The sequence below is a fragment of the Bombus vancouverensis genome, unplaced genomic scaffold, assembly GCF_051014615.1.
Source record: "Bombus vancouverensis nearcticus unplaced genomic scaffold, iyBomVanc1_principal scaffold0046, whole genome shotgun sequence".
Classification (NCBI taxonomy): Eukaryota; Metazoa; Arthropoda; class Insecta; order Hymenoptera; family Apidae; genus Bombus; species Bombus vancouverensis.
In genome coordinates, this window is record NW_027468937.1 from 180,785 (window position 1) to 191,645 (window position 10,861).

At 40.0% G+C, this 10,861-nt stretch overlaps 1 long non-coding RNA gene across 8 annotated transcripts; it reads right to left on the reverse strand.

The window, feature by feature from the left end:
- On the reverse strand, positions 1-3,815 carry LOC143304686 (uncharacterized). 8 transcript variants are annotated; one of them, XR_013061344.1, is made up of 6 exons: positions 1,714-1,806; positions 1,488-1,642; positions 1,285-1,375; positions 545-634; positions 225-314; positions 1-125 (listed from the first exon to the last, which is right to left on the reverse strand). It is a non-coding gene; the product is annotated as an uncharacterized LOC143304686 (long non-coding RNA). The 8 variants fall into 8 exon arrangements; XR_013061343.1 differs by having other exon boundaries at positions 1,488-1,728; XR_013061348.1 differs by lacking the exons at positions 1,285-1,375; positions 1,488-1,642; positions 1,714-1,806 and adding an exon at positions 3,785-3,815.
- Between the last annotated feature and the right edge of the window lie 7,046 nt (positions 3,816-10,861).

Here is a 10,861-nt window from a genome sequence, read left to right on the forward strand (position 1 = left end):
CAATACACTCGAACAAGTTAAAACTAACACAATCGAAACAGACCACAAGAACGATTTCAAGAGACAACGGAGTGCGGTAGTATATGGAACAACACTGCTTGTCGAATACTGCAGATAGTGGTAACCTAAAGGGAAAAAGGAAAATTACTATGCGTGCTCTATTACTTAAATATAAAATGTGTAATTCAATAAAATAATTACAAAACAGTGGAAGTGGAAAATACCTCGTGAACAATTACTCATCGTAGAAGGAAGTGTATGTGCGAAGACAGGTTATGTGTCCATATCCGTAGAACATAATCTACGACAGCCAGCTGAAACAAATGTAGGAATTAACTTTAATTGTTCCGATACAAAACATAATACTACTAAATGTTTATAACAATATTGTGCCTGAAGCAAAGGAAGTGTGACACTGCTTATCGAATCATGCAGATAGTACAAACCTAAAAGGAAAAAGAAAATTATTATGTGCGTTCTAACCATTAATTATAAAATGTGTCATTCAATAAAATAATTACGAAACAGTGGAAGTGGAAAGTACCTCGTGAACAATTACTCATCGTAGAAGGAAGTGTATATGCGAAGTCAGGTTATGTGTCCATATCCATAGAACACAAGGTATGACAGCCAACTGAAACAAATGGAAGAATTAACTTCAATTGTTTCAATACAAAACATAATATTACTAAATGTTTATAACAATATTGTGCCTAACTCAAAGGAAGTGTGACAGTGCTTATCGAATCATGCAGATAGTAGAAACGTAAAAGAAAAAGGAATATTATTATGTTCTAACCATCATTTAAATACACAATATGTTAATTCAATAAAATAATTAAAAGCAGTGAAAGTTAAAAGTACCTAGTGCACAATTAATCATAGTAGAAGAAAACGTACATGCAGGAATTTCGCAGAAACAAACTGTTGACCCACTCCGTAGAACATAGTATACGACTGTCAGCAGAAACGAATAAATAAACTAACTTCAATTGCCTTAATATATATGGAAGAAAATAATACTATTAAAAATTTACAATTATATTTCAATTAAACTAAACGAAGCACAACAATCAATAATTGATGCTCGACAACAAACTTACAGTTCGCTAATGGAAAATAAAACCGAAAAAATCAAGAAAGTTAATGACATTATAACGAAATAACTCAGCGTTGACACAGCGGTCTTTAATAAGAAGAAATAAAATCAGTTAATAAGTGCAGGAAGAGTTAAGAAATAACTAAGATAGGTTAGGTGAGTGACAACGATAATTTACTACTCACATCGAAGAAGTTTATACAAGGGTCAACGCAGTGATGAGAAACCAGCTACCAAATTGGAGTAAATGTGTACGAAGAATCGCAGTCGATACTACTGGAATGACCAAGAAGACGTGAGAAAATTGGAAAGTTAAAAATTAGTGACATTATAACAAACGATTCAACACCGACGGAATGGTCTTAGCAAACAAGAAAAGGTATCTTACAAGTTAACGAGGTTTGTATGCAACCAATCATCCTTAAAGGAAATGTGCATGCAGGAACTCCACGAGAATTGGCTACGGATCCAACTTTGCAAAACATAATATACGACGGTATGAAGATATCGAAGGTAATAAATACCGAGGTAACCAATCATAACCTAAAAAGGGGAAGAATGTTGTAAACCATCTTGGAATAGAAATTGATAATAATAAGAAGCTCGTTACTCACATCGGAAGATATACATTAAAGCCAACGCAGTTACAAGAGGCCTACTGCCAATCTTAAGTGAATACTTATGGAATACTGAACCAGATACTACCGAAACAGTCAAGGCAGCAACAAGAAACTGGAAAACCAAGGAAATATTCCGACATTATAACAAAACAATTCGATGTTAGCGAAGCGGTCTTAGCGACCAAGATAGTGGACGGACTATTTTACTATATAGATATTTACAAAATATAGTGTTTTATATATATGTCGGAGATAAGAGGACACCGGTGCCTTCCCTCTGAAACCTCGGGAAAATCCATAAAAACATTGTAATTAAAATCTACAGTTGTAATTAAACGATTTGCCGTCATTCTACCCAATTGTATTTGTTTGAGACTTGTGACAATGAGCTTGGGCTCAAGGCGACAATTAGTCGCCGAACGTAGCCGCGGTTAACGGGACGAACTCTCCATCTAACAAAGGCATTGAGTAACCCTATAGCTCTCCTTAAAAGAAAGATTTGTAGCGACACGTGACAGTAAACATTGCAACGGTTTCTGTCCCGTAGCTCGCCACACGCAGATCCTATTCTCCGGGCAGGATGTTTACCAGATGCCGACGCGTCTCCGCAGTACGTGATCGGCTAGCCCGAGGACCGTTATAAACACTAATATCTAGTTACCTAAAATCCTTCAACAGATACACAGTCTTTGTCCCAGTTACAAGAAGACAGGAGAGACCTATTTTTCAACGAGCGGCGTCTCCCACTAGCAACCTTCCCGCAAGGGCGGCTAGCATCCTTTTCTAACTACCGATATGGAGATTGGCCAATTAGCAGCAACGTCAATTTCCCTTACTTTCCGAACGTAGGATATCCCCGACGAATCCGATGACCTCGTGTCCTTAGACACACCCCGTCATGGTTTTCCTCTGAGGTATCACCGGGACGGAAAGTCATTCTCTCTTGCGGTCTCATCGACAAAAAGATTAACGCCTTACGGTCAGCGAATATTAACACAGAATCCGACTTAGATTTTTGCGAGTGCGTACGACTACCGTCCCGTTGTCCGCGGATTCGTTGTTGAACCTAGGATCATTGTCATTAGTTTCTCGAGTATCTAATTACCACGGTTACTTGTCCGGTTCTATGGTAATCGTACTTGCACTAGCCAATGCTCTATTGCATAACGACGACGTGTAATCCAAACGAAGATTCGCTTCACGCCCCTAACCCTAATTCTAATGTAAACCCGACATATATATATATATATATACTTACAATTCTAGGATAAATAAAAGTAGTCTTGATAAGTGTTAGACATGTAACGAAGAACCAGAAGATACCAAACGCGCACCATGTAACCGTTCCAAGTAAAGGACTCGGCGATGAAGGATTAGAATTGTAGAACCTATAAACAATAAAGATTTTAACTAGCAATGTATAAGATTAGCTCCTCTATTCTGTGTAAAGGCTGCAAATTACACGCACAAGGTAACGACAACCGCATAACAAAGAAACAGAAAATAGCCAATAATATAGGAATAGGTTATGAATTAATCAAAACTGATTAACTGAGTATCAACGACAACCGCGATTAAGATAAAAAATTATTATATTGTACTTAGTTAATATAGCATAATTATATTAATTCTGGCGTGGAGAAATAAGGTTATGTTACGTAATAGAACTGGTAATAACAAACTATGCACATATTACTATCAAATTAATTAAGCGAACACTCTATAAAAATAAACCACTTGTAACACAACAATAAAACAGTGCTATTGATAAATTATAAAATTTAACAATAACACAATCCACATGTTATTATATTAAAATAACACACTATGCACATATTAGTATTAAATTAATTAAGCGAACACTCTATAAAAATAAAAAAATTAACAATAACACAATCCACATGTTATTATATTAAAATAACACATAGTATATATACACATTATAATGATTACACAAACAATACTATTGTCATTTAAAAATTCTAACTGCGCTAAAATAGAGGAAAATAAGCGACGGACGAATAATTATTTCAATATTAAACAAATTAAGGACGCGTCACTACACTTTTACTAGAGACATTCACTAGCGGCCATCTTGGATTGTTACGATAGCTCTTACACGTGCGCATCGGAATACATGTAATAATTACACACATTAAATAAATGCAAAATAATATTATTCCCACTGCAATTGTACGTCAACTATTAAAATAAAGTCACAAATAATTAACGGATAAATAATAGATTTCACATTAATAAAATGTTACTATATACTAGGAACATTCACAGGCGGCCATTTTGTATAATCAACACGTTCATATAGTAATCTTTATGCGTTACAAAATAAATCATATTTTCAGCGAAGGAATAAATATTTAATAAATGATTATAAAATGAAAGATCGTAACGAAGAAAGAATAAATAATGATCAATACAACGTAACGCAAGAATACTGGAAATTGATAGAAACCAGCCGTAAGAAACAAACCATGAAAAAATATATTAAGCTTACTATTATAAAAAAAAAATGATATTTTAACGCATAAGAAGACTCGGCAAATACTAAGTAGCCACGCGCCTTGAACGATTCACTGGCATCAGCAAGGAAGTTACCAGATACATCGCAGATGTAACTTCAGCAAGGACAAGTTGGCACGCGCCTGCCACGTTCCACTGGCATCAGTAAGGAAGTTCTGGGAAACATCGCAGACGCAACATTAGCAAAATACGAGCTACTACGATACCTACATTTTATCACGCACCTTGCATGTCCCTAATACCCAACGAAATACGAGAAATTAAGAAGACGAAACTTCAGTAGCATCTACGTGTCTCAAGAATATGAGAAATTAGGAATAGCGTAAATAAGATAATCAAGAAGACGAAACTTCAGCACAATCCGCGAAAGTAGACAGTTAGAAAATTCCTAATTTGTCACGTAGCAATGCTGTGATTCCCATAGAGATGATCCATCACGTGACAATTAGGATATTATAAATAAGCGGGAATAACATAGAGTAGAAGAGTCCTTATTTAAAATTCAGACCATTCACATCGTCACTCTGTCCGTCGAAATCGAATATTAAAAAGGGTTTCAAAAAATCTTCATTCGAATTAAGCATTCGTATTGTCACTTCATCTGCGGAATCAAAGTTAATTGTCAAAATTCGACACATCACCAAGCCATACATACCGCCGATCGACTTTACATCTAATCAAGGTAGGAAATTTGAAATTGTATATCCTCTTCTCTTTTAACTTGCAGTCGAACAAAGTTGTCTCTGAACAAAGGCACCCGTCGGCAGCTATAGTTGACAGATAAAACTATCAAGCACACAATTTGCGTAGATTTCATCCGAACGTCTTGAATTCACGATATAAAATTGAAATAAACGTTCTTGGCCAAGATTTAATAAATTGTCTGTAATAAAACAACTTTATAAAATTTCGATCTATTTCGTTTACAATTGTTCGCTGTATCAACCAATGATTACGGTGTTTTCAACGCAGAGAACATCTATGGTTTTTCGTTTTCCTCTTCCCATCGTTAGCAGATTGCTCATCCTTGGGCGAGGCCTACGAAGCCACACTGATTGTCCACAGTGAACCTAGTTGCCAATTAAAATAATCATTTCTCGCTTACGACTGCACTAGTTGCCAAGAATGACATATATTTTCTAAATTGTTAAATCTAACTGATTATTCGCTGTGTTAAACCTGTGTTACGGTGTTCTCAATTATCGAAAACACTTATCGATTTTCACATTCCTCCTCCCATTGCCGTTGGCAAATATTGCCCGTCTTTGGGCAAGGCTTGCGAAATTGCACAAGTCGCTCACAGAGAGTGATATTCATTTCACCTTGATCATATCGGATGACAAAAACAAGAAAGAATCGAGAAGATAAAAGTCACCTTAGCAAGAAGCGAGCCGAACGTTGGTACAAACGATTAATTGCTGCAGAAGTTACAAGGGAAGAAAAGAGGCGCAGAGAAGAGTTAGACTTAAATCACGAAGATTCTGTACCGAGTTTTTCGCCCTCGAGTTCACTTATTTCCGAACATTGCGAGACGCATTCCTTCTAATCTCGATCGCCATCGCCTACATCATACGATAGCGTTTGTCATAAACCGTATTATATTAATCGCCCGAACGAGTAAAAATTAGCTTTCGCCATTAATCCTATCGACACAAATAAATCTTACCCTACTAAACATTTGTAAAACTTATCCGATTAGAAGTTCGAGTATTTACTATATCTACATATATATATGTCGGGTTTACATTAGAATTGTAATATCGGAATATATTAAAGGTGTAATTTTGTCCGATTAATTATAATTTATTAATAATGGATTGAAAATGCAGATATTAGTTAGACAGAGAAACGATGTTTGATTAACAGGAAAACTAAATGCAACGCTCGTATTTACATCAAATAATGTGACAACTATTTGGTAACTCTCTCTCTCTCTCTCTCTCACTAACAACTCTAACACTCGACAACACTCGCAACTCAATTCTAACGACACTATGCTTCGACGTCTCGATCAACTCTGACCCTCGCCAATGCATTCCTGCTCGGTCGTGCTCGCTCTTGCTCTCGTCCTCTCTCTCTCTCTCTCTCTCTCTCTCTCTCTCACACACACACACACACACTTTTCGGCTCACATACTCTGGCCTCTCGATTGCCACTCCTTGAAATATGAAACCGTACTTCTGTTTTGACGCTGCATATCTTTTCTCGCGTCACTGTTACTAGGCGCTCTTGGATGTAAACAAACTACAAAAAGACGACGTACACGGTGTTTTCTAATTTCAGCCGATCTCCAATCAAAGCTATTCTACGATATTACAATCGGCCTTTCCTGACAATCACATCTGCCCTCAGATGTGCTAATCATCGCTGCTCGCACTTACATCACTATCGTTAACATTCCACCACTTCATGTGGTCGGCTGCCGTGATCGTGCTGCTCTCGCTGCACTACGTATCGGTCATTTCGCAGGACCTTTACTTTTAGTTAAGGAACTTCGGATGCAGCTTTAGTCGGGGACCGCCCTGCGTCCTCTCGATCGCCACTAGATCTCCCGTCCTGTATGCTGTCGCCTTCTTGCGTCTCTTGTTATACGTCCACTTGTCTCGGGCTTGGATCTCTTCGATCCGTCTCTTTGCATCTGTACGCAACTGATCTCGTTCCTCTTGGAACACCGCGGCCTGTTCGTCCTCGATGCTACTGCTCCTCTTTCACTCTTCCTCTATCTTCCTCTCCGTTGTTTGTTTACCCATTTCACTCTTGTCAGGGGCTTTGATCGTCGTGGCAGCATCGTGACATTTTCGTAGGCTCGGTTCGTACATGGAAGACGTTAACAACTTACCATCTACCGAGACTATGATCCCTCCTTTTTCGAAGGTCTTCACGTTCATCGTGTCCTCGACAATACCATCGTCGTCTTCGTCATCCACATCCTCTGTATATCGAATCTTCGTATCGATATTATTGGAGGGATTCCGCACGTGCGACTTCCCTTGTCTTTTCGTTCGCCTTGCGTTGACTCTCTTCGAGTCTATCCGAAAACTTGAAACAACTCTCACACCCGCAACGCTATCCTTCTCAGTAAATTCGCAAATATCATCAACAACATCCTGTTGCTGTTGTTTAGCCAGATTCTTCCTCCTCGTGATGTTCGCTAAGTCCTCCTGCTGGCCGCAAGGATCTGACGAGGACACCATCTCGTGGTCCACTTTGCCAATCACCACGTGTCTTGCCACTATTCTCCGTTCCTCCGACACTTGCTGCACAGCTGCCCGATACTTCTTCAAAACTTCTGCCAACTCTTCTTTATTTTCTTCCAATTGCGACAGTAGCTCAGTTCGTTCGCGACTAGCTACATTAACACGATCTTCTGCTTCGGAACGTTGCCGCAGTGCTTCCTGCAACGAAGCCTGCGTCTCATTCGGTTCTTGCTCCAGTGCCTGTTTCGCTTTAACTGCAACTGCTCTAGCGCATTCTGCATCTTCTAACTGGTTCTTCAGCTGTCGTAAAGCTGCTTTACCCGTCGAGTCACCTTTCGATCTCTCCAGCATCGTTTGAGCGTCTCTTAGCAATGCTTTGGTTCTCTTCAAATCTCTTTTTAGCCTATGTTGCATGTCCTTAACGTGTGACAAATCTATCTCACTCGCCTGTGTCTCTACATCTATCTTGAGGACTTCCGGACACTCATCGGGATTTTCGTCCTTTATTCTACTAATAAAAGATTCTCCCCCTTTTATACTTATTTCAACAGTGTCCAAAAAGTCTGCGCCAATAATAAGCGAATGTTGCATCATTGTGTCTGGAACCAAATTGTCGCATTTTGATGCGATGTGTCCGTACTCCCTACATTTGAAGCATTTAGGTCCTCTCGATTTGCTCGGACACTCCGCACATACGTGCTCCGCATCACCGCAATTGTAGCATCGCGCCTTCCTCGCATCTCCAGATCGACCGGGTTCCTTGTTCCTCTCGGTTTCGGACAGTTTCGCTACCGGCTTTACCCTGCTACTCTTCGGCTCCTCAAATTTCGTCCTCATCTCCATATCTCTTTTTATCGCTTCGTAGCGCCTGAAACGCTCTTTTAATTGCTCGATATTCCTGGCTCCATATAGCACAGTCTTGTTCGCGACCTCGTCGGGAATGCCTTGAATAATGTAGTCTATCAAGGATTGCGTATCAATCCTTCCTTGTTTTGCAATCCCGCACATGTGATACATGTAATATTGTGATATAATATATTTACAAGGAATGGATGATACAGATGTTAATCGGACAGAGAAAGACGATTGTTGTTCAACCTGAACTATTCACACCAAACGTACAGAAAACAGCACAACTAAATAATTAGATAACGACTCGACTTTCACAAAATGCAATCAACACTCTCTCGGCAACGCCACTCGCAAACTCTGTTTCTCGACTGACTCTCTGGCCGTTGTAGCATTCTATTGTCTTTTGCTAGGCACACGTGTTCTGCAGACGCTCGTAGCCAGGGTCACGTAGGTCTTTTCGGCAAGGCTATTTACTTGAAGGACCCGGTAATGCATTGATGGAGCCGACAGCGCCTCGGCTCTCGCGACATTGTCTGTAGTTAGCTCGACGTTTCTTAGGCCCTTCTCCACGATGCTACATACATATATTGTTGCAGACTCTCATCTGCTTTCTTCTTTCTATGGGATAACTCGTGATGTATCTGTTGGTCGCTTACTACATTTTCAAACTCATTCCTCAACGTCTTTTTTAGCTTTGCCCAGGACTTCGCGCATCGTTCTTGTCGTACGAAGGCCTGAGCGGAGCCTGCGAGTAATTTCTTAGCATTGGCCACCATGTGGGCGTTTGACCAACCCCACACTTCTGCCATTTCCTCGAAGTCTTCCACCCACTGATTTACACTCAGCAGATCATCCCCGCTGAATTTCTCTAATGAGTCTTCTACGTCTTTAAGACTCAACATCGAACCGACGCATACCTTCTGGTGATACTCATCGCGGTCCTGATACACCACTCGCGTGCCTCTCCTGTATTCTCGCGCGCCTTGTTTATCGTCCTCGCCTTCACTTTCGTCGGAGCTGTCTTCTTCCGACGATACATCGTTTCCTTCTAGGGCCGCCTGTAGCAGCCCGCGTAGTTCGGATTTTCTTCCCGTTACCTTCAACCCCAAGCTAACGAGACGCGCTCTCAGCTCTTTCGTCCTCAGCTTCTCGAGGTCTTCCTCTCCCTCTTGACTGCGTTCGGCTCTCTGCTTGCTTCTTAGATCTCGCTGGTTTGTTGGTTCTTCGCCACGCTTCGAATCCTTAGGAGTAGATCGACCAGGTTTGCACGCTCTGTTCAACCTGGCAACCAGCACTGATCTCGCACCGGATATAGGCAGATTCATCTGTGCGAGCTTACTCCTCAGCTCTTCCAGCGTCAAATCCTCTTCACCCGACAATCGTTCGTCTTCAACGTTTGCCATTTTATTCTATTCTTTTCTACTCCCGCACAAATAGCTCCGTTAAATCGTGTCGTTCTCTGTCTTATTCAATTCCGGACGAGCCCCACTTGTAATATCGGAATATATTAAAGATGTAATTTTGTCCGAATAATTATAATTTATTAATAATGGATTGAAAATACAGATATTAGTTAGACAGAGAAACGATGTTTGATTAACAGGAAAACTAAATGCAACGCTCGTATTTTTTATATTTGGTAACTGTCTCTCTCTCTCTCTCTCTCTCTCTCTCACTAGCAACTCTAACACTCGACAATTCTAACGACTCTATGCTTCGACGTCTCGATCAACTCTGACCCTCGCCAATGCATTCCTGCTCGGTCGTGCTCGCTCTTGCTCTCGTCCTCTCTCTCTCTCTCTCTCTCTCTCTCACACACACACACACACACTTTTCGGCTCACATACTCTGGCCTCTCGATTGCCACTCCTTGAAATATGAAACCGTACTTCTGTTTTGACGCTGCATATCTTTTCTCGCGTCACTGTTACTAGGCGCTCTTGGATGTAAACAAACTACAAAAAGACGACGTACACGGTGTTTTCTAATTTCAGCCGATCTTCAATCAAAGCTATTCTACGATATTACAGAATTATATTTCCCCCTTTTTAATTAATTATATATATATATATATATATATAAAAATATAATAAAATATATATATAATATATATATATATATGTCGGGTTTACATTAGAATTAGGGTTAGGGGCGTGAAACGAATCTTCGTTTGGGTTACACGTTGTCGTTATGCAATAGAGAAGACATTGACAAGTGCAAATACGATTATTATAGAACCGGACAAGTAACCGTGGTAGTTAGGTACTCGAGAAACTAATGACAATGATCCTAGGTTCAATAACGAATCCGCGGTCCACGGGATGATAGATGAACGTGCTCACAAAATCTAAGTCGGACGCGTAATATTCACTGGTCGTAAAGCGTTACTCCTTTCATCAATGAGATCGCGAGAAAGAATGACTTTCCCGTTCTGATGATGCCACAGAGGAAAACTATAATGGGGTGTGTCTAAGGACACGAGATCATCGGATTCGTCGAGAAAAGTCTTCGTTTAGAATGTAAGGGAAATTGGCGTTGCTGCTAATTGGTCAATC